The sequence below is a fragment of the Puma concolor genome, chromosome D1 (assembly GCF_028749965.1).
Source record: "Puma concolor isolate L17-30 chromosome D1, mPumCon1.1.hap2, whole genome shotgun sequence".
Classification (NCBI taxonomy): domain Eukaryota; kingdom Metazoa; phylum Chordata; class Mammalia; order Carnivora; family Felidae; genus Puma; species Puma concolor.
In genome coordinates this window covers 106,036,232-106,062,690 of record NC_141676.1, presented here as the reverse complement: position 1 = coordinate 106,062,690, position 26,459 = coordinate 106,036,232, and the positions used below count along the sequence as shown (strand labels likewise).

General features: G+C 47.9%; 1 protein-coding gene and 1 long non-coding RNA gene across 3 annotated transcripts in view; one reads left to right on the top strand and one right to left on the bottom strand.

Moving 5' to 3' along the window:
• PTS (6-pyruvoyltetrahydropterin synthase) overlaps nucleotides 1–26,459 on the top strand; it is a 681,414-nt gene that overhangs the window by 496,517 nt on the left and 158,438 nt on the right. The window lies entirely within an intron of this gene.
• On the bottom strand, nucleotides 4,085–25,933 carry LOC147576969 (uncharacterized). 2 transcript variants are annotated; one of them, XR_015240594.1, is made up of 2 exons: nucleotides 25,801–25,933; nucleotides 4,085–4,717 (listed from the first exon to the last, which is right to left on the bottom strand). It is a non-coding gene; the product is annotated as an uncharacterized LOC147576969 (long non-coding RNA). The 2 variants fall into 2 exon arrangements; XR_015240593.1 differs by lacking the exon at nucleotides 25,801–25,933 and adding an exon at nucleotides 5,279–5,437.

Genomic DNA, 26,459 nt, shown 5'->3' with positions numbered 1-26,459 from the left:
TCCAGAGGGCAGTGGAGACTCCTCCCCAGCATTGTGTCCCCTCTTCCTCTGGGGCCTCCCTGGCAGTTCAGTGCAACTACGGGATGAGTCCAGGCCAACAGGGTGCGGGCAGGAGCGGGGCACACGTCGGAACCTCCCCCGAGATCTTCCACCTCCTGTTCCATCTCGTGATGACCCTGCTGGGGACGGTGAGGGCCAGGGGCCTGCACACTCCCACCTGCCAGCGCCGACCCTGAGAACTGCTCCAGAGGGAGAAGTACCTTACTGTGTTAAGCTGCTGGGGGTGTGAGGTGGTTTGCCAGAGCCATAGCACCCCCTGACCTTTACCCTCAGCCAAACCTCGTTGAGATCTGAACTTTCTGTGGCTTTAGACTCTCTGGAGGTTTAGTAAAATACGGGGTGACAGGAAATAGTCACGAAAGTCTTCAGCTCAGACATTCGGAGGTGGCCTGCTGCTTCCTAGTATGTGGTTGAGAAAATGCCCCACACCTTCCATCCTGGGACCAATGAGCCAGCAGCCCTAGAAAAAGCCCTCAGAGGGACCTGGAAATACCACTGGGTCTTTCTCTCAGGCTCCCGGGCCTCTGGCCAGTTAGCTCCACAGTGACTCCCCAGTCTCTACCGGCTCAGCATTTTGGGGCGAGAGAGTCACTGAAGCTCCGAATCACGTGAGGGCACCCGGGTGGCCGTGTCTGTGTGAGTGGAGGCTGTATCTAAGCTTCTTTGCAAATATTTATTTGTAGATTTTTTTTTTTTCTTAAATAGCTGTTGCAGGGGGTATAATCAGGGAGAGCCACAACTAATCTCCATAGTTCTGGGAGGCCACAGCCAGGGTGCCAGTCTGAAGCCCCTTCAGCAATGGCTGGGTTGTCTGTTCTCATTCTGATTCTGTCTCTCTCTCTCTCTCTGTCATTCTCTGTCTCTCTCCCTCTCCCTGCCCCCCTCGACACCTTGGGACTTGCCAGGTGCCGTTCACTTAGAGCCGGACAGAACAGGGCTCAAATGCTGTGTAGGCCAACTACTGAGTGCGGAAGGGCAGGTGTTAGCTTTAGCGTTGTCCCCCCTCTGAGGAGAGGATTGGGAGAGGATTCCCAGGCTGCCTGTCCTCCATGCCCATGGGCTGCCTGCAGAGGCTCTCAGGCAGACGAGGCTGAGAGTGGGATGTTGTGTTCAGAGCAATGGACAGAAAGGGAGATGTGAGGAGAGTGGTCTCTGGGCCTTACCTGGGCCCAGCCTGGAGTGTGATGTGGAAGCCCTGCCCCCATCAGCCGTGTAGTGAGATGCAGACTCAGGCATCAGGCCACCCGGATTAGACCTTGCTGCTGTCACTTGTCTGTTGTGCCCTCCTGGGAAAGTTACTTCATCTCTCTCTGCCCCGGTTTCCTCATCTGTAAGATAGGAATAATGATAATTCAGAATTGTTCAGTCATCTAATAAGTTAATATGAGAAGCATGCTTAGAATGTGCCTGGCATGTAGCAAGCTCTCTGTAAATAAGAGCTGTTCTTATCCATGATCCAGGAAGCAAAGCAGTTGCTGTTGTTGGGTGCTGTAGAGAGGGAATAAAGACAGTGCCTACCCTATATCCATATCCCCTTCTGGGTCATATTCAAGGTTTTGGGACCCTAGACCAAAGAGATGTGAACTACGTTTCAAGGCTTACCTGAAAAGGAAGCCTCTTTCCTGGGTCCATCCTTCCAAAGGTAGACTTCATCCCTAGACTCTACACCCCTAGGGTTGATCAAAGGGTGGCCGTTGAGGGGCTGGGAATGCCCATGGATGGAGTTTGAGCTTGTTGGCCGGGGAGGCCATCCCTAGGTGCATGAAACTCTTGCTTGTCTGAGATGGAGCCAGGGGTGTAAAGAGAAAGGGGCTGGCAGGGGGCCTCTGTACTTTTGCTTCAGGCTTTGCATTTTAGGGAAGGGAGTGCAGAAAGACACAGGGCTGAGCATCTATCTGCAGGCTGCCTACCGTCTACCAACTGACCGACTATGGTCCTCATGTCAAGGCAGGACAAAGGCACTGGCATGGGGCTCCCAGTTAACTAGCACACAGAGGCAAGGACCAGGCCCACAGAGCAGCCAGCTTGTGTGCACTTCTCAACACTTCTGGCTGGTGAGGACTCCCACCTGGGCCCCAGGAACAGGTGCTCCAGGCTAGCTCCTCCAGACTGCAGGGCTGGACTCAGCTCCCCCAGCTTTGTTAGACAGACACCTTACTTAGGGACCTGGCAGTGACTCTGGGCTTGGAAACTCAAGCTTCCAGATCCCAAAAGGCAGCCTGTTAATTGAATGTTTTGGGTTGCAAGAAGCAGAGAATCAATCAGGGTTTCTGAAGTAATATAGGGCTTATGGTAAGATTGCCCATGGAAATAAGAAAATGAGAACCTCAGCCGCGAGCCAGGCCTCCCAGGTGCTTTCAAGAATCTTCTCTCTGGTGAAGGTAAACAACCAAGCTGTGGAGAAAGCAGACTCCAAGGTGAGCTAGGCCTGCAGGAGGCTGAAGCTAGAAGGCCCTTCAGAGACCACCAGTTCTGGAACTTATCGGCAGCATCAGGGCACAGTTACCAGGGTGTCCCAGCTCCTGTCTGTGAATTTGCCTCTCTCCATGTCCATCCATTTCTTTTCCTGCTACTGCCAGGCTTCTCTTTGCTGTGTTTCACTTCTATTTCACTGCTGCTGCTTGCTCAGAACTTTGACCCACCCATGGGTGACCACGCTCCCCTGGCTGGCCTCTTCACCTCGTGACCCTCAGCTTTGGTGTTCACTGCTAACTGCCCAATTCTTTGCATATTGCTGCAAGTCATTAACCTTTGGGGAGAATTAATCAGGAGTTGGTCATTGACCAGTCTATAGATTGGTTACCTTGGGTCAGATGCCCTATCACTCAGCTATAGTCAGTTAGAGACCATGACTTCTTAGTGGCTGTGGGAGCACAGGTTTCTAAGGCAGATTCTTCTCTTCTCCCCCACTCAGCTCCCCATGCCTGTCTGTCTGTGAGAGGAAGGTATCAAGCAGGGTATCAATGAGGAGACCCCTGGGGAGTATTGGTGGTCCACATCAGATCCAAATCTCTGACCCTGTCCCCTGGCTTTCTGTTCTCCTGGTCTTCCCATTCCCTTCTGAATATAAGCCACTCGGTTCACTTAATTCCTTTTTTAACAACAGAATCAACAATACTCCAGTAAATATTTAATGAGTAGCTTCTATAGTGAAGTCTGTCTTCTCAGCACCGGAATTTAATCTGAAGCCGATAGAAAATCGGACCATGTGAATATTTATCACAATTAAGTTTTACTCTTTACTTTCGCACACATCTGCTTATTTAATCTTATCAACTGCAGCAGAGTCAGCAGGGAAGACACTACTATTATACTCATTTTGTGGGTGAACAAACTAAAGTTCGGAGAGGCCCACTGACCTGCCCAAGGCCACGTAGGGAGCCGTAGGGACTCAGTACTAGGACTTGGGTGATAGCCCCTCCTTCATGGAGCCCTATAGCATCTTGTCCTATGGGATCAAAGCCACTTTATGGCTAGGACCTTTTCCTGTGTTGCTTATAATCATTGCACACATGGTTTGCAATGACATTTCTGGTTTTGACCCAGATTCCAAGGGGTACCATCTCTTCTCAGTGAATGGATATGGTGCCTGAGGTGTCCTTTCCTAGTGCTGATTTCCCAAGAGGGGCCATAACTTCTTCCCAGTACCCAGGGAGTGGCCTTCCTTTCTGTCCTTGTGTTCCTCAGGCCAGAACATTGTCCTGGACTCAGGCTCTGCCAGCTTGGGTCCCCAGGGGATTACCACTGTTCCTCTGCTCAGGAAGTATTCATCACCCCCAGACCCCTGCTTGCTGGGAGCTCTATTCCAAGGTCCCTGAGTTGGCCTGGCCTCACACTTGCAAGCAGCAGGTGGGGCAGGACTCTACATGGTTTTATACCAGAGATCCTGGCTGGAGCCTCAGGCCCACAGCTGGTCATAGGCATCATGAGATCTCCTCACCTCCTAAAGTCAAAGGAGAAAGTTGAGAATCAAGAACCAGACAGAATCTGAGTCTGTTCTAGAACAGAAGATAGGAAAGGCAGAGTCTATAGGAAATTTTATTTAATTGTTTTATAGTATCAGGAGGAGAATATAAAGGAGGAAGCTGGAGCTTGGCCTGCCTTGGAGTGGTGGAAGGCAGGTGGAGAAAGTTCCCCATTAATCAGAGTTTGATGGGAAGCTGGGAAAGTTGTGGTTCTAGCTGATTACCACCCTAATAGTGACTGGGAAAGAGAGAGCCATGCAGAAAAGTATGTGAGGTGTGTGTGTGTGTGTGTGTGTGTGTGTGTGTGTGTGTGTGTGTACAAGCAAGTGATTGCTGGTACCTTGAATTTCATGAGCATTTGCTGATATTACAGGCATCCAAGTGCAATCAGGGTTTCCTTTTAACTCCCTAAATGTCTCTTTCATGGCCTTTGTAAGGGTAAATAAGGTAGAGGTTGATGTCTCTCTCATGTAACTCTTCAAGGTGAATGTTCCCATGGGAGGGAGGTTCTGCTCCGTGCGGTCTTCCAGGGACCCAGGTTCCTTCTGTCTTGTTTTGCCAGTATTTTCTAAAGCAGCAGTTCCTAAACTTGGCTGTGTGTCAAGTCCAGTGACATCCAAGTTTGCAAATGGCTGTTGTAGGGCCTTGCTCTTGTCTGCTTGGTTCGAGCTGGATCACAGGTACACACAAGCCTGAAAAACACATGTGCAGCTTCCTCTGACATTTGTTGGTGAGAATTTGGTCATGGCACATAAACCTTCAATTACAGTAATATGTGAAAAGTGCTATGATCCTACTTGAACCCAGAAGAGGAGCCTCTAAGTAAGATATGGGAAATCAGAGAAACCCTGTTAGAGGCTATGACCCTTGGTAACCACATGTGATTTGGGGTTAGCTTGGTTTGTTTAACGTCTAACCTTGGCCTCTTCATCCAAAAGGTGGAGCTAATAACTGAAATTGACATAGAGGGTTGTGAGGATTATGCACAATGAGTCTTACAAAGTACTTAGCACAGTGCCTGCCCCTAGTTAGCACCAAATAAATATAAACTCCATTATTGTTATTCTCTGGGGTAGGCAAGAACTGTGGAGATGAGAAACCTTTATGGGGCTGGGACACACCCAGGTTTGGGGTTCGATTTTAGCATCTTCCCTTTGGTTAGTTCGTGAGCAGGATGTAGACTATCTGAGGCAGCTGCTGGGCAAAAACTGGTGGTGCTGGTAGTGATGAGGGGTATGTGTGTGTGCACTTACGTTGGGGAGCAAGCAGTTGTAGGAGTATCAGGACCCCTGGGGCTCCTGGGTGGCTCAGTAGGTTAAGCATCCAACTCTTGATTTCAGCTCAGGCCATGATCTCATGGTTCATGAATTCGAGCCCCACGTCGTACTCTGCACTAACAGTCCAGAGCCTGGTTGAGATATTCTCTCTCTCTCTCTCTCTCTCTCTCAAAATAAAATAATTAATTTTAAAAACTAAAAAAAATAAGATAAAAACAACTCAGCCATTGAGGAAAGGAGGGGACACAGATGTTGCCTGCCTTTGCCCAGAATCTGACAGAGATGGTCTAGCTTGTCTGGGGCCCCTCTCCCTGCCTAACTCCAAGGACCAAAGAGGGGCAGAAAGCAAAGTAGGGGGTGAGGGCACAGGGCATCTTGACTCCATGCTGCCCCCATGTCTGGGCAGGTAAAGCAAAAGCCAGCTGGCATTTTCCAGCTCTGGCTTCATTTTCAATAAGACTTGGTGCTGAACTTCTACTAAATCATTGTTCCCCTCCCTCCCTCCCTCCCTGCCTGCCTCTTCCTTCCCTCCCTCCCTCCCCCCCCCCCCCCCCCCCCGTCATTTGCTGCTCCTGACAAATGTGCCTCAATATTTTCTATGATATGCCTGTGCTGTTCTCTCCTTGCAGAACTGCTGGTTCTACCAGTATCTTTTAATTCCCAGATTGTTCTCAGTTCTAAGATCTCTCTCTCTTTCTCCACTGAAGTGAAGGTTAAAAAAAATCAACATTGCATAAAGGCTCAGGTGACTAGGGAGTGGGGTTCAGGGATCACTATGCATTCCCTGAGCTTTAAGGGTAGAAATAGGAACCCTGGGAGCCCCCCAGCACCTGGGCAGAGGCATAGAGCAGACCCACCCTGCCGAGCAGCTAGCAATTTCTATCAGGAGATCTGCAGGTATCAGTCTCCGGGGAAGCAACGAAAGGAATGTGGGGCACCTTGGGTCGTACTGTCCAGCGCCATTGGCTGCTCCCCAGGTTTGCAGAGACCTGGTTTTCGAGCGGTTTTTTGGTCCTTAAAGATTTTCAGAGGCATTGAGAGGCCTCAGCTCCTTGCTGTTGCTTCTGACAGATAAGAAGATGGTTTCCCTTCTGCCTCCTTTCTTCTTCCTCCCCAATCAAAGTGTCTCCATAACTGCCATTGTCATCGTGTTAGTAATAGCCACAGATGCATTAGCGGCCCTCTCTCAGTCACATCCCCTCTCCCCAGCTCTCTCTGTCTCTCCCACACCTGCCTGTCAGCCCTGCTCAGATAGTAGGCTTCTAACATTCACAAACCAGGGGAGGAGAAATTCGGGGGTGGGATCAGGAGAGAGATCATCTATCTCCGTCTGTCACAGCACACTCCAGACCATATACCGAAATACAAATTGTGTTTCCTCTCACCATCTGTGGTCACAGCAGCCAGCTCTGTCAGGACGGAAAGCAAAGGAGAAAGGCAGACAGGCGCGGCAGGGCTGAGCTGGGTGAGGGGCCACCTCATGCCTGTTGTGGGCTCCTCGTTCACAGGGCATCAGGACCCTCTCCCAGGTTTTCCAGGCACGGGATCACAGAAATTTCTGTTGGATAGGCAGGGAGTTGTATATAGAGACATGAGCCTTCAAGGAGCTTAAAGTCTGATGGGGAGGCAGGCACAAACAGCATCATGTGCCCAAGGGAAGGGCGTGGTGCTATGGCATCTCAGGGTGGAGGGCCCTGAACCAGGGCAGGGGGGTCACAGGAGTTTGCCTGAAGGAATTGACAAGCACACTGAGGCTGGAGGGTGGAGCCAGGAGAAGGTGGAAGTGAATGTTTAAAAAGCCCCTGAACACATGGGGGTGGGGTTGCTTGGCTTGTGAGGCTGGGAGAGCAGACAGGGACTGTGGCCGCAATCTGGCCAGAGAGGGTGGTGGCCTGAAGCAGGTGGACGGCCTGGGAACCACAATAGGAGAGGAAGGTGAGAGGCCTCGGGAGGCTGGACCAGTAGGACTTGGTGAGTGACCAGACATCAGGGGTAAGAGAGAGAAGCCCAAGTGTATGATGTGGATGACTGTAGATGGAAATGCCATTCTTTGAGTTAAGAACCATTGTGTGGGGTAGGTTTCGGCATGGGGACGGTTGTGGGTCACAGATGATTTCACTTCTGGCCACCTTAAGACTGAGCTGCCTGTAGCCAGCCTGGTGGAGTTAGTCAGTGGGTAGTTAGATGAATACAAGGCAAGACCACTTATTGTTTCAGAAGACGGACACCAAGTCAGTTCATGTGTAGTTGCGAATCTGCAATTCTGGTCCAGGTCTTTCTTGACAGTCCCTGACGTAGCAGGTCAGGGTCAGGTGCCTCTCCTGGTGTTCTCCCACCTTCCTCCTTCCCCTGCCATAGCGCCTCCCCCATCCCATGTAGCTAGAAGGCCGGAAGTTTGCGTTTAGTGGTCTGTTTCCCTTACCAGACTGTAAGTTCCACACAGGCAAAGGCCACGTCTGTCTTGTCTGCTGTGTCCCCATCACCTGTCACATAAAGTTCTTTCTAATGAGTTTCTGAATGAACGAATGTGTGAATGAATGAATGGTCTTATCAATGGGGTATACATTTCCGAGGGACAGAAATCAGGTCAAAGCTACCACCATCCTATCTCTACCTGTCCTTTTCCAGAGTTTCCTGACTAGTCTCTGCATCTCTACTCCTGCCTGACTGCAATCTGTTCTCTACTCAACAGTCAGAGATCGGTTAAAGATATAAACGGAGTCACGTGCCTCCCCTACTTAGAACTCTGTGAGGCTTTTCACAGCCCTGAAGATAAAAACAAAACTCTTCAACAAAGCACATGAGGCTGTGCATGCCCCAGCCCTAGCTGCGTCTCCAGTCTTGGGCCATGCCACGCCCCCTCACTCACCTTGCACCTACCACATGGGGCATCCTTCCTGCCTCTGGCCATTTGCACATACTATTCTGTCTGCCTGCAAAATAGCCTCCCTCCCTCTCAGCTAGGCTCACCTTTAGGCCTTTGAAGGTCCCACATTCTAAATTAGACACCATTCCCATTTTTCTGCCTCCTAGTACTCTGTTCTTTCCCTTCACAAGCCATCAGAGAGGTGAATAATAGAAATGTGCCCGTTTACCTGTTTAAAGTCTTTCCCTGTCCTGTGAGCTCCCTGTCTACCTGACATCTGTGATGGTGTCTGGCACATACCCAGGATTCACTAAGGACATGATGGATGGATGGATGGTTGGATGGATGGATGGATGGATGGATGGATGAATACATCGTTTCAGCTGTAGTGACGAGAAGAGGCCAAGTTAGCCATGACCCGCAGGTACTAGGGAGACGGAGGCCTGACCAGTGCAGGTACTTGGAGGAGGTAGAGACCTGTCACCATTCAGTTATGCAGTAGTCCATTCATGTACTTAAACATTTATTGAGTGCCAACTATATGTGTGGGACTGCACTAGACAGTGGTCACTCAATCAGGGATGAAACACACAAAGTCCCTGGCCCTTTGAAGTTTACATTCTCATTTCTGGAGGAGGGGTACAGATAATGAACAAGCAAACAAAATTGTCAAGGGTTTGAGTTAACATGCCGAAGAAAAAAAATAGGATGCTTGGCTGAAGGACGTTGTTTCAGGAGTGTGGGGCTTGGAGCCTTGCTGGCTGAGGCATTTGGGGGCCGTGTTGAAGGTACCTTGAGGAACAGTGATCTCCCTCCTGCTCGCAGTACCCCCTCAGCTGGCTCTGACAGGCCCCTTTTGTAGGGAATACTGTGGACAGAAGGTACAGCGGCCCCTGACCTCAGCCAGTGGTTTCCAGAGTTTGTGGGCTTCCTGCTACCCTTGTTTGTCTATGAGGAGCAGAGGCTGGGGCTGGGGATAAATTGTGTGAGAAAGAAACACCTTCTTACGCCTCCATCTTTTCACTCTTCACCTTGTCACCTCTTTGGTGACATATGAAGAACTCATATATTTAGGTGCCCATAAGGGCAAAATTTTTCCAAATCAGAGGCACCTGTTTTGTGAATTTTGACAACGGAACCCAACTGACAGATGGGCAGACAGATCTGCTAGGCACACTAAGAGTGTCATGCACCTGCCCTCCTTTCTCCCTTCCCCGTTGCATCTGGCCATCCCCCTCCCCTGTGCCACCTCCCTCAGTGGAGAGGGGAAAGTGGGACAGAAACCAAGGCAGGCAGGGAGGTGTGAGGAGTAAGAGCACCCTGCTGGCTGGCCAGGACAGGCAGCCACCTCGTGGCCCTCACTGTCAGGTCTGGGAAGGGAGGCAGCACAGTGTGCTGGGGACCACTGGGGCACATCTCAAGCTACTTAGCCTCCCTGGGCCTCAGTTTCCTCCCCAGAAAACAGAGGTGATGATACAAATAGCAAGTGTTCATTGAGTCCTTTCCAGGTGCCACTCTAGGGATATTACATGAGCGATCACACTGGGCTCTCACAGCAGCCCTGGGACTTGGGGCTTGTCCTCCCCAAAACTCTGTGAGCGACCACGTCTCATAGAGTTTAAGGCATGTGTCTAGTGTCACCTAGCTGGCCAAGCAGAAGGAGCCAGGATAGGAATCTAGACCGTCTGGCTGCAGAGCCTGCACTCGTAGCACAGGGTGCTTTCCCTGTTGGGGTTTGTGAGGGAGGACTGAACTGAGACACGACACTGCAAGCAAGAGGCCTGGTGAACAAATACCCCCTCCTTGAATTGCCCCTGATCAAAGTATTTCCCCCTCTGCCCTCCAGCACCTCTCAAATTTCCTTTCCTATGGCCAAACCCTTGGGTTTGGCCATTGCTGGTTTGGGAATAGGGCTCCTCAAACATTTTTACTCATGGACTCCTTAAAAGAGATTAGAAAAAGCATGTATTGTCTTGCATATTTTAAAGTTGACATTTAAAATTTTATTATAAGTTTATATAGTTTCATAAGACGCTATTTCCAGGTTGTTGCAAGTATTGCCGTTTTCTAATAAAATGGCTGGTTCACCCTGTCGTGTGTCAGAAGGATACTAAACACCATAGCACTTTGAATCTACCCGCATGTACTGAAAAAACAACGGCAACAACAAAAAATCCAGCCTTTCTTTAACAGCCAGGAATGTTATTTTATTTCTTTCTCCTTAAATTCCGTTTTGCTTCCTCATAGAATTTTACCATAATATTATATTCTTATGCCTTAAAGACCTTCATTGATTATCCTATCCCATGTACATTCAAACTAATTTTTAAAAATTTGTTTTGACAGAAGGCTTTAGGTCATAAAGTATTTTTCTTTGTATTGAATAGTATTATAATAATTATTATGTAACCCATCAACATACATATATAAAAATTTTAGTGATATATTAAACATACAAAGCAAAATATTTCAGAAAATTATCACTTAATGAGAGACACAGGGCTCCTTTTTACAATTAATTTATGTGTCCATGGGTGAATACTAATTAATGATCCAACACTAATAACAGAAGGAGAGGTGTTGGGTCACCAGTAAGTGGGAGACTTACCCATAGCACACTTATTAATGATTGTTGTTAGGAGCATTATTTACAATAAGACCCACAATATATTTTCATTAAATTAATATAAATCTCATAAGCTCTTGGTCGGAAGGAATAAATGAGCAGAGAAGAGGCTGATTACAGGAAGGAGATGGTGCCTGAGTGAAAAAAGAGTATGGACACACGTCTGCTATATGCTCCTATAACTTCAAGGTGTAGAACTGAGCCATTGGAGTAAGCATGGGACTTTTCACCCTCACCTTCTTGCAATCATACAAAGTATGTAATTGACATGGATGAGCCATGGGTGAATAGGCATCACTCCCCAACTTCTCTCTCTTGCCACTAACAAGTATGGAAATTCAGACTGCTTCATAGGAGATTGCTGCTTCCCTTCCAGCTTTTTATCAACTGTCAACATTCACATTTTAAACCTTCTAGTGCCTTGCCGTGAATCTGTTAACCTGGATGAAATAAAGCTGCCTTAATATTTCTTACTGATGATCTCACTGCTCTTAGCTGGTGGGCTCACTTTTTGACCTCACTCTCTCTAATTCTTGGTCATAGCTTTGGGGTCTCATGTCCAATTTCCCAGTGTGCAAGGTCTACTCAGACTGGGATGGTACAATCTTGTCCTTGATGAGCCTTTCTCCAGGGGCAGCTCAGAGGAGTTCCCTGAGGAAAAGTTCTCCACTGCTCTGGAAATCATTCCAAGGGACCCAGCCTAGTATCTGTCCTTGCAGCCTTGCTGTAAGTCTCCTTGTTCCTTGCTCTAAATCCCTTCTTGCTTAAAATACCTTTCTAGGTTCTTGTCTGTTTCCTGCACTAAACCCTGACTCTGTATTGATATGTTGAATTGTGTCTTTTCTTGGTAATCTGGTGGATTTTTTTGTTTGTTTTTTTTTTTTTTTAGTTTTGCACAAATCATGCATTATAGTAGGATTTAGAATAACCAAGGTGAATGCTTTTCTTTAGCAAAAATGGGAGAAAGGTAATTATGAAAGGGGATGTGGGAAGGTAGAAACAGCAACTTAATAGGGCCATGTTCCATGGCAGTCCATTCCAGGAAAGAGGGTGTTATATGTCACAGAAGTGTGAATGGGTTCCCTTCAAAGTACCCATGTTCCAAGTCCTTTTGGAAGATCTCCATATACTTGTATATATACCCTAGTTTGGAGAGTTGGCAGTCTCTAACCCTGTAGAAATTCTTACAGGGTGCTCAGCTGTCAGTCATGAACCCTCCTGTGTGGATTTGTAGGTTCATGTGATTTCTCAGGGACAAATGGCTGTGACTTGGGTTAAGGGCTTGGAGGGGCAGGGACCGAGGGTAGAGTTGGACTATACAGACAGTGCATAGAGAAATCAGAGGGTGACTAGTGGCAGGTAGAGATGCTCTAATGCAGCTTTGATCAGAATTGTATTTGACTAATTAACTAGCTTATGGCAACATTTAATGTCCATCCAGTGCCCAGGACATGGTAGTGTTCCATGAGTGTTTTTCCAGTGAACAAAGGAACAGTTACTTCCAAAGATCGGGGGATGCACTTAATGGTGAGAGGCCAGTGCTACTTACTGAAATACAAACTTTAGAGGACATTTCATGAGAGATAGTCTAGTGTGCTGGAAATGCTGGCTTTGGACCCCGAAATCCCGTCACAGGCTGGTTTACAAGTTGTACAGCACCAGAAAGTTGCTTGAGTTTACAGAACTTTTCTTTCCATAGAGAAAAAGGAGATTTCAAAGATATCAGACTCATGAGGTTGTGAAGAGGAAATGAAACAATGTAGGTAGAAGAAATACTTAGTAATTGGAAGGCACTATACACACACACACACACACACACACACACACACACACACACACACACACATATAAAATCTTGTTCAAAAATGTGTATCTTACTGTGTGCCTTTTGTTTCCAAAGCATATGTGCTATGTGAGGTGCGCAGAAGGATGTTGATATATAACTGTTTAACAGAAGCTTACTTTCATAGAAAGCAAGATTGAATGAAAGAGCAATTCTTTGTCTCCGCTGAGACAAAAAAATAGTAATAAAAAAAAGCACAAGTTGGCTGAAGGTAGAGCAAGGAGAATTGAAGTAGAGCAAAAAAAAAAAAAAAAATCTTGACATGAATGTTCTAGAGCCTGGGGCAGGCGACAAAGAAGCCTGCTGGCTTTCTTCCCTCACTTCCAGGAGTCCTGCCAGGGTGCAGGAGAATGAACCAGAGGTCCCCTCAGGGGCCCCTTTACCCTCAGGCTTCTCGCACAAAAGGGCTGGCTATTCACCCTGCTGGTGGTGGGAGCTAGTTTCTTAGTTCAAGCTTCCCTCTTTCCCGGTTCACTGTTCTGGTGCACGAACTCCCTCCTCTCCAAGGACCAGTGTAATTAAACAGCTCAGTGTTTGACGCGGGGTAGACATCAGAGCTCTCGGCTCTCTGTGGAGAAATACCCAAATGGTTCATGGCTTTAAAACTTTAAACAAGTCATTTTTTGGTCACTTCCTGTTTAAGCCAGGGAGTAGCCTAGGCTCTGTCCGTCCAGCTTTTGGAGAACAGAGGCAGAGTAGGCCCTGAGGTATGCTCATCTCCTGGCCCACCCTGTGGAAGACAGACAGACAGACAGACAGACAAACAGGCATGTGGGCATGCAGGCACCTGTCATTTCAACTTAATTGCATCTGAAAAAAAAAAAACAGCTGAGAGTAATGTTAAAATTAGAGCACACTAAAGGCAGTTGAAGTTGAGAAAATTAGTTGAATGCTTCCTCGGTAATTGTCGGTGAGGATGTGAAGGGCTTGCTGTACCTGAGAGAAGCTGATAATAAACAACTCAGGGAGCCAGAAATAAACACCCACTCTTTCTTCTGTCTCTCAGAGGCACCTGTGCATGTCTGCATCTTTCTTTTCCCCACTCTTTTTCATTTTTTTTCCCAAAGACAGAAGCCGAAGTGACCACTGACACCCACTAACCTCTGACATAAGGGAGACCTGGGCTGGCAATAGATCTCGTGGCATTTACCGATTGTCTGAACATGGGAGGCTCTGTCCTGGGTTGGAGGATCCAGCTGTAGGCCCCTTTCGGGTGGTAAGATATGCACATGAGTCAAGATAGTAAGTGATCAGAAAGGCAAGAACAAAAGCAGAGAGGCTTCCTGCTGGCAGTGTCCTCTGAATGGGGTCTGGAAGGGTGAGGATGGTTTGGGCATCATGGTCTTGAGCATATCATAGGGTGGGCCAATGAGTGGCTTGGTTTGGATGGATCCTAGGTTGCATAAAAGAGAAATAAGGCTAGAATGAATGAGGAAAATTAAGGCCTGGTGGCCCTGAATGCCTGGCTAAGTCATGATAAGGATTTATTGCTGGGCAGTGGGGAGGTATTGAAGCATTCTAAACATGAGTGACCAATGTAGAGCTTGCTTTCGGGAGGGATTACATGATGGGAGGGCCTGGGAGGGCTTGAAGGGGAAGAGAGAAGAAGCAGGGAGAAAAGGGGTCATGGCAGCCTGACACGGGGTGTGGGGCTGGACACTGGGTATCCTGCCCAGGGCAGGCAGTCTTGGCTGCTACCAGAATGTTCATCCATCTCCAAAAACTGGAGGATCCCAACTGCCTACAGTGTAAAGTGTCTGTCTCTTAGCCAGTTCTCTGAGCCCCCTACAATCATCTCCAACTGACCATCCACTTCTTCCCTCTATGCTTGTGTTTCAGCAATACAGTTCCCTCAACAGACATCACTTCAGAGCTAGCATGTACTTTCTCACCTCTGTGCTCCGAGCTAACTGCACCTCCAGCCTTCTGTCCCACCCCAGTCTCTGTGGTCCATGATGATCTCATCTTTGAACCTAAGATGAGTAGAGACACCCAACAACCCCAGGGGATGAGACCTTAAATTCTGGTTCTGGAGTCCTCTAGGGAAAGGAATGTAGGACATATGCATGTGTGTTACATGGAAAGGGTAGACTAGAAGGCTGAGCTCATCCCTGTGGGCTTGTGTTTGCCTTGCCCTCTCCCCTCTCTGCCTCCCATCCCAAATAGATTGTTCCATCATGTTGTGCTGGCAGGAAGTGCAGCTCAGCACTGTTGGGTTCCAGCAGATGATAAAGTGACAGGAAGATTGTACCACGTTCTCCAAAAAGGTCCCCTGGGGATGATGTTGAGTGAGGGTGATTGATTTGGTTAGATTGTGATGTGTTGTTTAGGGAGAAGACAGAGGCACAGGGAGAATGGAGGAAAAGAGAATGGGGAAAAGAAGTAGAGGGAGGAGCCCCCTCTCCTCACGTGGATGCAGGCTCTGGTGGTGTTGGGGTTCACTCTCCTACAACTGATCAAGAGGGTAGGGATGAGGTCAACCAGCAGGTCCCAAGAGACCTTGGGGGATCAGGGAGTACCTGACTCCCTTCATGAGTAGTAGTAATTGTTCTGGGAAGTTGCAGTGGAGAGAGCTTTCTCTATGGAACTTGTTACCGTGAAAGATTAATGCATTGAGTGAGGGTCAAGGGGGAGATCAAGTGTACTGAGAAGAGGCTGGCCTGGAGGGGCAGAGGTCTGGGCAATAGCCACTCTCTGCGAGCCAGGAAAGCAGGTGCCTGCAACCAGGGCAGCATGTGCAGAGTAGAGAACCATGGTGGGAAACAGGGAGTCAAGTCTTCCTGGAAGCACTAGCTGATCAAAGGTACGATGCAGCCTCTTCGTCAGGCTGTCCGAGAACCTTTGGGAACTGCTCCAGTCAGGATTCAGCCAGGAGGGAGGATGGGGAGGGAGAGAGAGAACAAATCAACGATGAAGAATGATGCCTAAGAAGGGAAGGGGCAGGTGGTTATCAACACCCATTCTCTGTGTCGCTCCAGATCAGGAGTTTTATTAGGGGTATTTCTTCCTCTCCCAACCCATACTTGGGGAACTGTTGTCTGGAGAGAGGCAGCTGACACAAAAGTCTTGCTAGAGGACAGTGAGGGTAAACGAGTGTCCTGTTTCATCCCCACTGTGGGTCTGAAACAGAGGCTGTGTCTTAAGTCACCTGCGGAGGGACTCAGGTTCATGTGGAAGAAAAGAAAATCACTGCAGAGAGATGATGTGAGATCCTGGGAGGGATGAGGGGGGTCCTGGGAACACTTCCATGGGGTCTTTTCAGAATAGCCAGGCACACCTGGCTGTACACACTGGGCTGCAGGGACGGCAGAAGGTGGGACCAAATGGTCCCCTCTTGGAGGAGTGAGAGGTGTCTTCTTGTGTCTCTGCTAGATTCTTAAATCTTCTTGAAAACATCAGCCCCTGGAGTCTTTCTGGTGAGGGAGAGAGAGCAATGTCATTTCATAAGGGGGAAGCTTTGTTTCCACCGACCTGCTCCTGGGCAATAGTGATGATAGATGACAGTCAAGACCCAGAAGGGGCTGATATTAAACTCAGACCCAGGGAGGCCATGGACCACACTCCAAAGAGAAGATCTGAGGGGTGAGATGATGCACTGAGTGAGGGCAATGATGGAAGTAAAGCAGGAGGGCCGACCCAGATTGGAAATTTGAGGGGAAAGAGTTGAAAAAGAGGGATACCAAAAAACAGAAAAAGCCATCCCTTGTTCAAGACAGGTTAGAACCATCTGCCAGAAAAGTGCTATAATAAATCTGTATCTGTTATGGCTGCAAATGTGAATGGTGCCCCCTAGAGTTGTGCAGTGCACGACCTGCATAACTGTATATTGCAGCTCTACTCCCTTTGAATATTGTAGGACCTTGTAGAGACGGATTAGTAAACAGGGATTTTAGAATGGTTTTCTCTGTGTGATGTGATATATGTTCCCCTTTACCATCTCCTCAAGAACCTTTAGGGGGAAAAAATTAAACTGCTTTTTCACAGCGTTTGGAGTTAGATTTGTTTTTCTTTTTAATGTGACACTGTATGAAACCAGGCCTTAAGGCTGCAGCAGTATGGCTCAGATATATTTGGCTGACACTCATTTGCGCACATAGTGAACAGGATGTGCACTCCAGGACTGATGACAGCTTGGCCTCAATGTCATAGTAATCAGTCTCCAAAGTCCAAGGTCCCTCTTCCGTCAGGGAGGCAATAGGGCAAGGGGGTGCTTCTGGGTCTGTCTTACAGGATCTCTTATCCACCGTTTCCTTGCTGAAACTAAATCATAGGAAACAGAAGTCACAGTGAGGTTTTCAGGCCCACTGGGAAAGCTGGGCCAAGACTGGGCTGCTAATACCAGGATAGAAAATCTGAATTACAGAACCAAAGTGAGTGTGGGGTTGGGGGGTCTTGAAAGCAGAAATGCTGCAAACCCGGTGGGCAGGAAGTACTTGAAGGATTCTGGAGCTGTCTGCTGATGCCTGTGGTGATCTTCTGAACAGTCCCAGCATGGACACATGTGGGCTGGGTTCCTTTAAAGAGGCTTTGCAGGGACAGACGCACAGAGGAGAGCGGCACGGCTGTGCATGGCCCCCTCACTCCCACTGGGCCTGCCTTGCAGCCACAGAACTCCTTGGAGAAACTTGCAGAACTGCCAGGGCGCCGGGGGGGGGGGGGGGGGGGGGGGGGGAGGCGGCCGTGCCGGCTGGTTGGAAATGCTCTGGGAGTGGACATAAGGAGGAAAGGCAGGAGTACTCGAAGCTGGTTGAAAGCATCAGTCTGCAGGAGGCTGTCCCAAGTTGTAGTCCCTGAGGCCCTGCAACCTTTCCCCCTTGGCCTCCTGTTCGCTTGCATGAGGCAAGGAAGAGGGGGGCACTGGGGAAAGGGGTCAGAACTATGAATCTCACCAGCTGGCTAAGCGGGATTATTGTCGCATAATAAATCCAGGGCCAGGCATGTTTATGAGGCTCTCAGAAGCTGCAGGAACAATATCATTTAGAAAACATTTATGCTCACAAGGCGAAGGCAATCCCTCCCTCCCCCACTTTATTTATGAGGCATGCTGGGTAATTAAGTGAGAGCTAGGAAGGGAGGAGGTTGGGAGAAGATCACCCCTAAATAATCCTGCCTGGTAAAGCCACCATCTGGGCTGTTGTGCCAGAGAGATGGTCCCCATATGGCCAGATAGTTTATGAGCAGTGCGTGGATCTGAGGGCTGAGGAAGAAATGGCCAAGAAATGTCAATGGACCCATACAGGCGTGATCTGAGCTCCTGGAAGGCAGGGATGTTGTCTTATTCATTAATAGATCCCTGGCACCCAGCACAGTGCCTGGCATATGATAGCTGCTGAATGCATATTATTGAATAAATTCACTCACCCATTGATTCAAAACAATTTAATGAGTGTTACCATGTGCCAGATACTGTGCTCTCTAACGCACTGCTTTGTAAAAACGAAAAATAACAGACAAAACCACTGCCTCCATGGAGCTTACAGTCCAGCAGAGGAATCAGGAATTGAGGAAATGACTCAAACAATCATTGCACTGTGGTTGATTTGCCTTTCTCCACCAACTATGGCTAAGGAAAAGGGCGGGGAGTGGGGGAAGAATGAAAAATTAGAGGTAATTAGGCATAGTGTCTTGCAAGGCCAAGTTATTACCAGGGAGCTTGAGAACTAGCTCAAGGTCAGAACAAAGGAACATTCTTCTAGCATGAAAAGGTTCAAAAGTTTTGTTGGCAGAAGGGCTGTGACTTGTGTGTAGACCTGGGAAGGCCTCTAGCTGGTTAACCCTCACAGGACTTGATCTCTGACATGTCTGCGTGTTTGCTTGTTTTTATATCTCAGAGTGACCTAGGAAAGGGTAACCAGAGGGGAGAGCCTGTAGTCACCCAGAGTCATCAACTAGGGGCATGTTCCTGTTCCCATCCCCCACCTTACAACTCAAAATTTCCTCCCCCTCATCCCTACCTCACCAGCAACAGAAACTAGTGAGAACAGAAACTAGTGAGAAACCTGGGACCTGATGATTCTCAGCATCAGGAAGGGCATCGCCACCTGGGGCCTGACACCGCATCACTGCGTGATCTAGTCTTTTGGTTTTCAGGATGGCACTCCAGTCTTGGTCCATTGCGCTGACACAGAAGTACTCGAGTATATTTCAAAACATATTTCTCCGTATGTAAAGAAGATTTAACTCTCTGAGCACCCATTAAACATGTGAAGTGTGCACCCACAGTGAACACTGTTTACCTACTCAACAACATGTACTTGGGAGTGCCGGTATGCATCTTAGCACATGTGGAGATGTGTTGGTTCCATGAGCAAGAACCAGCGAGTAGAACTTGGAGCCTTGTCCTACGTGAGTGACTTGGAGACTGGGGTAGTTTCCTCCGAGATTGCCTTCCTCCCTCTCTGTGTGCACATCCAGAGGTACAGTCTATACCCCCTCCTCCCTTGGACCTGGCTGGACTCACTGACTTCCTTGAGCAATAGAATGGAACACACATGATGTCAGGGGCTTCAGCTGAGTCAGAGTTGCTTTGCAGCTCTCTGCTGTGCCTCTCTGAATGATCACTTTTGAACCTCCCCTCAAGAGGACCAGTCTTGAAAGCCATGCAGTGAAAAGCCAAAGCCATGTGCAGAGGTCTTGGAGGATGAAACACGCTATGTAGAGACAGAGGCCAGGTTGTCAGGAGGCACCAGCCACAGGAGTAAGGAAGCCATCTTAGACATGGGTCCTGCCCCACATGATACCCACAAGGTGCAGAATTCCAGAAGTCCCAAGCCATACAATTGCCAGGTTAAGTAAAATGGTTGTTTCAAGTCAGTATGTTTAGGGCAATTTGCTGTGTAGCAATAGAAAACCAGAAAGAGACCCACAAAGTAGGAGGTCCTTTCTTCTAGAGTCCTGACTCCTATGAGCACTTAGCAAGCTCTGAGCAGACTCAGTTCAGCCTGAGACTCCTGTTGAGAAGCAAATTCACAAGAGCCATTCCCAGTTCTGGAAGAACAGGAGCCCAACTCCTCCACCTCATATCCTGCTTGCCCTGGCCATTAATATTCCTGCATGCTCACCCAGAGCCGCCAGTCCCTTGTCTCTGTAACCAGCATGCTCGAAGCTCCAGGCCTGGCTGTCCTGGCCCTTGGGTGACTCTAGCCTTTGGTGCTGGAGTGAGCCCTGGAGGAGGCACTGGGGTCCTGCGAGTATAGGATGCCTGGCTCAGTGCCACATAGAAGGAGACATCTGTGTAGGCAGACAGGAGCAACAGGCTGATGGGCCATCATAGCAGGCAGCGGCTGGGAAAGGTAGGGGGCACCTAAAATCGCCCAGTAAGTATGGCTTCAGAGAAAAGTGTTTTATGCCATTAAGTAATACCAAATTGGGCTTTATGAGTGAAGTAGAGTCTATCTTTAAGACTTAAAAAAGACATTTACTGCCAATTTCTGCTTAGTGCTTTACTTATGCTATTAAGCTTCCATTTCATGCACAAATGAATTATGCAGAGAGCGCTGTGGCTTAGTTTCAGCAGGCAAACAGTGGCCGGGCTAGTGCCTTCCTATTACCGTGGTGTCAGTGAACAAAAGGGTGTTGGATGCGGTTCTGGCAGATTAACAAATTAGCTGTGCCGCTATTATCTAACATGGTGCCACACTGTCAGGGAGACTCTAAAACTCCAGGATTGAGAGGTAGAGGGAGGAAGCCACCCCCGGCTTCCCTGGCTCCTCAGCAAGTTCCCAGGGACTGTGTTGTTTCTAAGGTGTGCAAGAAGCAGAGAGGCGGGGTCCCTCTTTCAGAAGCATCCTCCACCCTCAGTTTCACGGTGTCTGAGTAGCAGCCCATCAACTCCAAGTAGGAAGATACCACCAGAATCTCTGATTCCTTAAAGAACCACTTCAAAACATGTCCCAGAATCTGGGGGCACCTCTGTCCCCTTCTCTGCTACTAGGGGTACTTTCACAATTATAAATCTAGACCTTCCATTTCCCTCAGCTTCCCTGAGCTTGTCCTCAGCATTCAAGTAATATTGCAGGATGGAGAAGCTGTTCAGTCTTTCACCCATCTTATTCAACAGTTCCCCCGGATACCTCTTTATCTTAGGAGCTCACACCTTAGGAGAAGGTAGCTTTCTGATCCAGTTTCAGTGGCTCCAAGTATCTCCCCCTCTGGGCCTGCCACACCATCTGAGATTCTATCATTTGAGAATTAGCACTCTCAGTGAAAGTATTGCATCTCCAGGAATCTTCTGTGAAATTGTAAATAACCCCAACTGTGGTACCATGGGAAGTCTTATTAGCCATGTTCCAGTCCTTCTCATCAGCTGCGGCTCCCACTTGCCCACAGCCCCATAGAAACATCTCACTCATGTATTTCCCTGATTCACAGCATTCAAGCTGCTCTCTCAACCTTTACCAGCTTTGCTTTCTGCTTCCCAGACTGTACCGAATACTCCTGGCTTCTGATCTCATGACACTCTTTCCCTATTCTCGGCTTTACCTCACATCTCTGATTCACTCTTTGCCTTCTTTGTCAACCACAGTTCGGAATTTTCTCCCAGGTGCTCCGTTCTAGGCCAGCTGGTTACCTGGGAACGTGCACTCCTGAATGTTTCCACATTTGCCAGGCCCTTCACAGAGCAGGAGAGCCAAGGCCTAAGGATTAACCAGTGGGGCTCTGAGGGGAGAGTGGAGGACTGTGGGAAGGGCCCTGCTGAGCAAGAAGCCCTACCAGGCAGAGCTTTGGGGGCTGTTTAAGGGGTCTGAGCACTAAGCCCTGGGTGGGCTAGGCTGGGAGAGAAACTAAGGTGGAGAACTCAGAGGCAATCTCCCCCTCTCTGTGGAAATGCTGACAAGCAGCCCATTTTATTATTATCCTGGCTCACAGCCCATGGTTCCTGTTTATGTGTGAATCCCAGGACAGTCACTGAATCAGAGAGGGCTATAGCTGGAAGGCACATTTTTCTTGCAAGGCCAGAGAGGTAAAGGGCTGTGACCAAGATCACAGAGCCATCATTGAGTGGCAGAGCTGGATTCTGTCATCATTGCCCCCCTGCTTGTTCTCCAGCTGCTTGCCTCCTAGGACAGCATCACTTCCAGGGAGTAATCCATGCAGACAGGAGTCCACAATGGCTCTGAGACACAACAGGGACTGCACAGGACAGTAACTTGGGCTGCCTACCCAGACCACAGCCAGATGGCAGAAGGAACTGGACGTGGCCAATGGCTACAAACCAGTTTACCTAACAGTGGGGATGGGGACAGTTCCTTTCTTCTCTGTGTGACTTCTGTCTTGCTCAGAACATTTCATGAAGCATTTCCAGCTAGGCAAGCCCTGGGAATCTGAGTTAGATTACGGGCATTTATCCATCTACCTAGTAAACATTTTGGGGGCATTAACAGTATGCCTGGCTCTGTACTAGATATTGAGGATCCAACAGTGACCAAGATAAGAAAGGAGCCTGCCCTCAAAGACTGTGAAGTCTAATGAAGGATTTAGGAAAATCAGATATTATGCAGATGAACTAGTGCTAGGATATGGAGAAGTTGAGAGTGTTAGATATGAGAAGCTGACCCATACCATTTATTGTCCAAACCAAGATACTCAGGAGAATGTGCTATTAATGATTATGTGAGGGCTGCATGTTCAAACTGGTAACATTCTGGGCAAACTGGGACATCTGGCCACCCTAGTTACAGAAATAGGATTTTAAAAACAATAAGACAAGAGGAGGTGAGGGAAGGCTTCCTAGAAGAGAGGACCTACATGCTAACTTGAAATAACTTCACTACAATGAGAATTGCCATAATACATATTGATAAGGAAATTGTCAGTATGTATCATAGATTCAGAATCTAGATTTTTTCATTTCATCCACTGGACATGAAATTGCTTTTAATTTATCCAACATCATCCCCTCTCCCAGGACATCCCCTGCCTGCAATCAGATGATCTCTCAATAAGCCTTCCCCACATCCATCCTCAGGAAGCAGAGTTATTTCCAGAGAGAACCAGCACAAGCCCCAATTGCAGGGTGACTAGAATCTCCTTTTATCAAAGACCAGAAGTGGTCAGAACAAAACCTCTTTTCCAAGTACCAGACACTGTCAATTGCTCACCGAGGTTTCTTAGCCTTGGCTGAATCAATACTTGTCTATAATTTTTTTTTTCTAACATGACTTGTCACCTTTCTTTTTCTTTTCTTTCTTGTCTAGCTTTTATGTTTATTGTGCTCAAAAAATTTCCCAAATGTTTTTCCTACTATTATCCCCTGTCGCTCATGTTCTGACCCATTGTCAGGTTAACATTCTCCAAACCCACACTGGCATCCTTCATCCATGCGACATTCTCATCCATAGCAAAACAAGAAGAAAATGGAAATACCAATGAGGAGAAAAGGGTCCATTTGCTGAAGTGACCTGGTAGGTTTCAAACAGAATTATTGATCAGTGAAGCTCTCCTGGAAGAGGCATAACTGGCTAGGGAGCTGGTGGTCACAGCTATGTGGTAACGAAGAACTGAAATGAGAGTCCTCTCAGATGCCACAGTGGTTAGTATCTGGTGGAGAAAGCCAGTGGCTTTCTGGTGGAGGTGGGTGATGAGGGGATAATTACAGCAGCCAAGAGCTCTCCTTGCCTTGTGTAAACTTAGCCAGAGCCATGATACCTCATCCCTCCAGACTTGTTTGATTTGGGAGTTCTAGGATGTTGGTAAGAGTCAGAAATAAGCAATCTTAACCCATGTTACTGTCTCACCAAACCTAAGACAATTTTAAATTTCCTGTGTATAGTTAGTCTTGCCCCGACAGTTAGTTTTATAAATAAGTGAAGTAGAGCCTCACAGCATTTCATGGTAAACTCTTTCACACAATTGAAATGAAGAACACATAAACAGTAAAGTGTTGGTAAAGTAGAATTTGCTATAAGGGGCAGCTTTATAATTCAACCAGTGCAGATGGGGGTGGGGCAGATGGGATGGTGGGGGGAGACAATAGAACTGATTGAAGGGGAGAGAGAGAAAACATGGAGGAAGGGGCTTTTGAATACACGGGACATCTTTGACGTACGTCATTAAACTCCGAAGGTGGACAGAGCCCAAGCCAACCCTTAGGGAGACCCTGAAAGCCCCCCCACCACCAAAGAGGACATTGTAAGCAAAAAAGGTTTTTCAGAGGCCTTTAATTTCGGAGCTGTCTGTTCTAGGAGCCTGCGGTGTGGAGGTCTGTGTACTAACAATTAGGGATGGAAATTGAAGGTGAAAGAGGAAAGTGATATGATTGATGGATTCTATTTGGCCAGAGCAGTTATCTTATATGTATTCAATACTGAGCAGCTGCAGACAGACTCTGGGAAATCCCCATGCTCTGCCATCATCCTAATGCCCAAAAGAGGCCTTTCTGGTGGATGCTAGACTGAGGTACAGAGAACATGATGGGGCAACAGACTCAGAATCAGGGGAAGGGGAAGAGATCAGGACAGGTCAGGGATAGTTCCTACCTCTTCTTCTCCCCACACCCCCATCCTTAGAGCGATTAGTCATTAACACCAGCCCTATGGGGCCATTGTATCTGAATATTCTCTGTAATTGGCTCTGTTGAAGCTCTGTGTCTGTGCACAGTTTCTATTCAAATGTAAGAGTTCAATTCTTCTTAACTATTCCCTTTGAGTGTCCTAATAAAAGTACCTTTTACCAAGTATGAAGAAAAGGTATCCCCAATGAAAGAAGTCAGGGTTTTAGTCCACTTGCAGGGTAGTGTCCAAATAGTAACTACTCCCATGAGAAGAGGCCACCCCTTACAGATCTGCCCTGTCATTTGTGACAAATGCAATTTACCATTGGTTCTGTGTCGAAAGCTCTGACACTTTTTAAATTAGCTGCACAAAGAAGGATTAAGATGAGGAGGCACTGGCAGCACCATGACACCACCAGGGGGAGGGGTCACTATCAGTATGAACCCCTGAGGCTGGGTGTCCCCAGCCAGCAAGGAGATTCAGCAGGAACCGGCTACCAGGTCCCTAAGCCGTCATCTGTGTCAAACAACCGGGGTCAAATGGGGTGATTGTGGCCTGAAATATGAAGGATTTAAACAAGTGAGACCATCATTTCTAGTTTATTACCCAGACCTGTGTTGTGTGTGGAAGGGTTGATGGCTTTGGTTTATGAGAGCCAATGAAAGCATGACAGATTCCTGGAGGCCCTGAGAACTCATTCTCATGTCTTCCTCCCACCACCTATCCATTCTCTCTCCCTCTCTCTCTCTCTTTCTCTCTGCCCCCCACACTCTACCCCCATCACCCCCCACACAAAACACAAGTATTCTTTCCCTTGCCATAACAATTGGGCCATTATGGGCTAGAAAACAGGTGTGTTCAAAACAAACATAGAGCAAAATCAGGGGGAGAATTTCTAAAGCTTGGGAGTCCTCTGACTCCTTGAGTCATCTGTAGCATGTCAGAGCCAAGAGAATCCTTGGAAACCATCTAGTTGGGCAGTTTCTTTTTACAGCTGAGGAAGGTAAGATCCAAAGATGAACATTAGCAACATAGGCCATCTGTGACTTCCCAGTTCTCCTTGTCAAAAAAATTTGATCTCACCCACAGCCTACCTAAACCCCTCCATCTCCAGTCTAAAGCCGTACTCAGGATGTCATTCTTCATACCTGTGCCCTTCACATGCCTGAAGACTATGGTTCCCACCTGCTTTACTCTTTCCAGGCCTAGCCATGCTTTCCCTTGAAGGACAAGGAGAAAGGGCAAGAGCTGTCACAGATCAGACGGTTGACTTACCCGGCTGCCTCACTAAAGATCATCTGGCCCTTCATGTCCCTGATGAGGGAAACTGAAATCTCAAGTGGTAGCATGATCTGAATAGAATATCACAGCCATCAAAAAAAAAAAACAAAAAAAAAAAAAAAAAAAACAGGTGGAAACCAGGCCTCCTCATTCCTGAACCCTTGATCCTTGGTCTTTGATCCTTGATCTTTCTACTCCAGGGTCCCTGCTCCACTGTCTGCCACAACCTCAGCTCCAGCCCGGTCTCCATTTTAGCCTAATAGCAATGAAACCAGAGCTCCTGGCTTCTATCCACAGTGGTTGATGAGGGAAGGAAAAGGGATTGGAGGGTACATGAACAGGCAGCACTGAGCCCCAACCCAAATCTACCTCCCTCTGCTTAACACAAACCCAAGCCAGCAGAGGAAAGCCATAGTGAGGTCACTGCATTCCTGGTGGATAAAGACCATCTTTGTCCACTCCTGCCAGGCCTCTGGCTCCAGGCTGACTCAGGCTGGCAGGCTCCAGCTGAACATTCTCTCCCTGCTGAGAAATGAGCATTCTCAGAATCTCAGGACACACACAACCGTGGAAAAAGTAAGTGCATGCAGATACACAGAGACCTGCACACATGCGCGCACACACACGCACACACACATACACATCCCTCGCCAGTAGGAGCAAATACTGAAGAATAAACATACCTGCCATAAAGCCCAACCTGTCTCCAGAAGAAAAAGATTCCAAAAGGGCTTGAATTCACCAGAATCAGTGTTCCAGGGTTTGCTAATCTCTAATCTCCTCAGTTTCCTCCTGTGGAAAATGGGAATAACAATACCTAACCTTGGATGATTGTTGTGAGAATTGGAGAAAAATATAAAACCCCTGATTTAGCGTCTGCATCGATAAAGTGTAGTTTTTGCTATGCTAACCATTTACTGATCACTGTCAGCTCTCCTTTCTCCTTTCTTGGATTATTTTATTCTTATCCAGAGACATGGGCACATTTCACTCCAGAACACCACTGACCAACCCGATGAGATAGGATCCCATCCAGAGGCATGTGACCT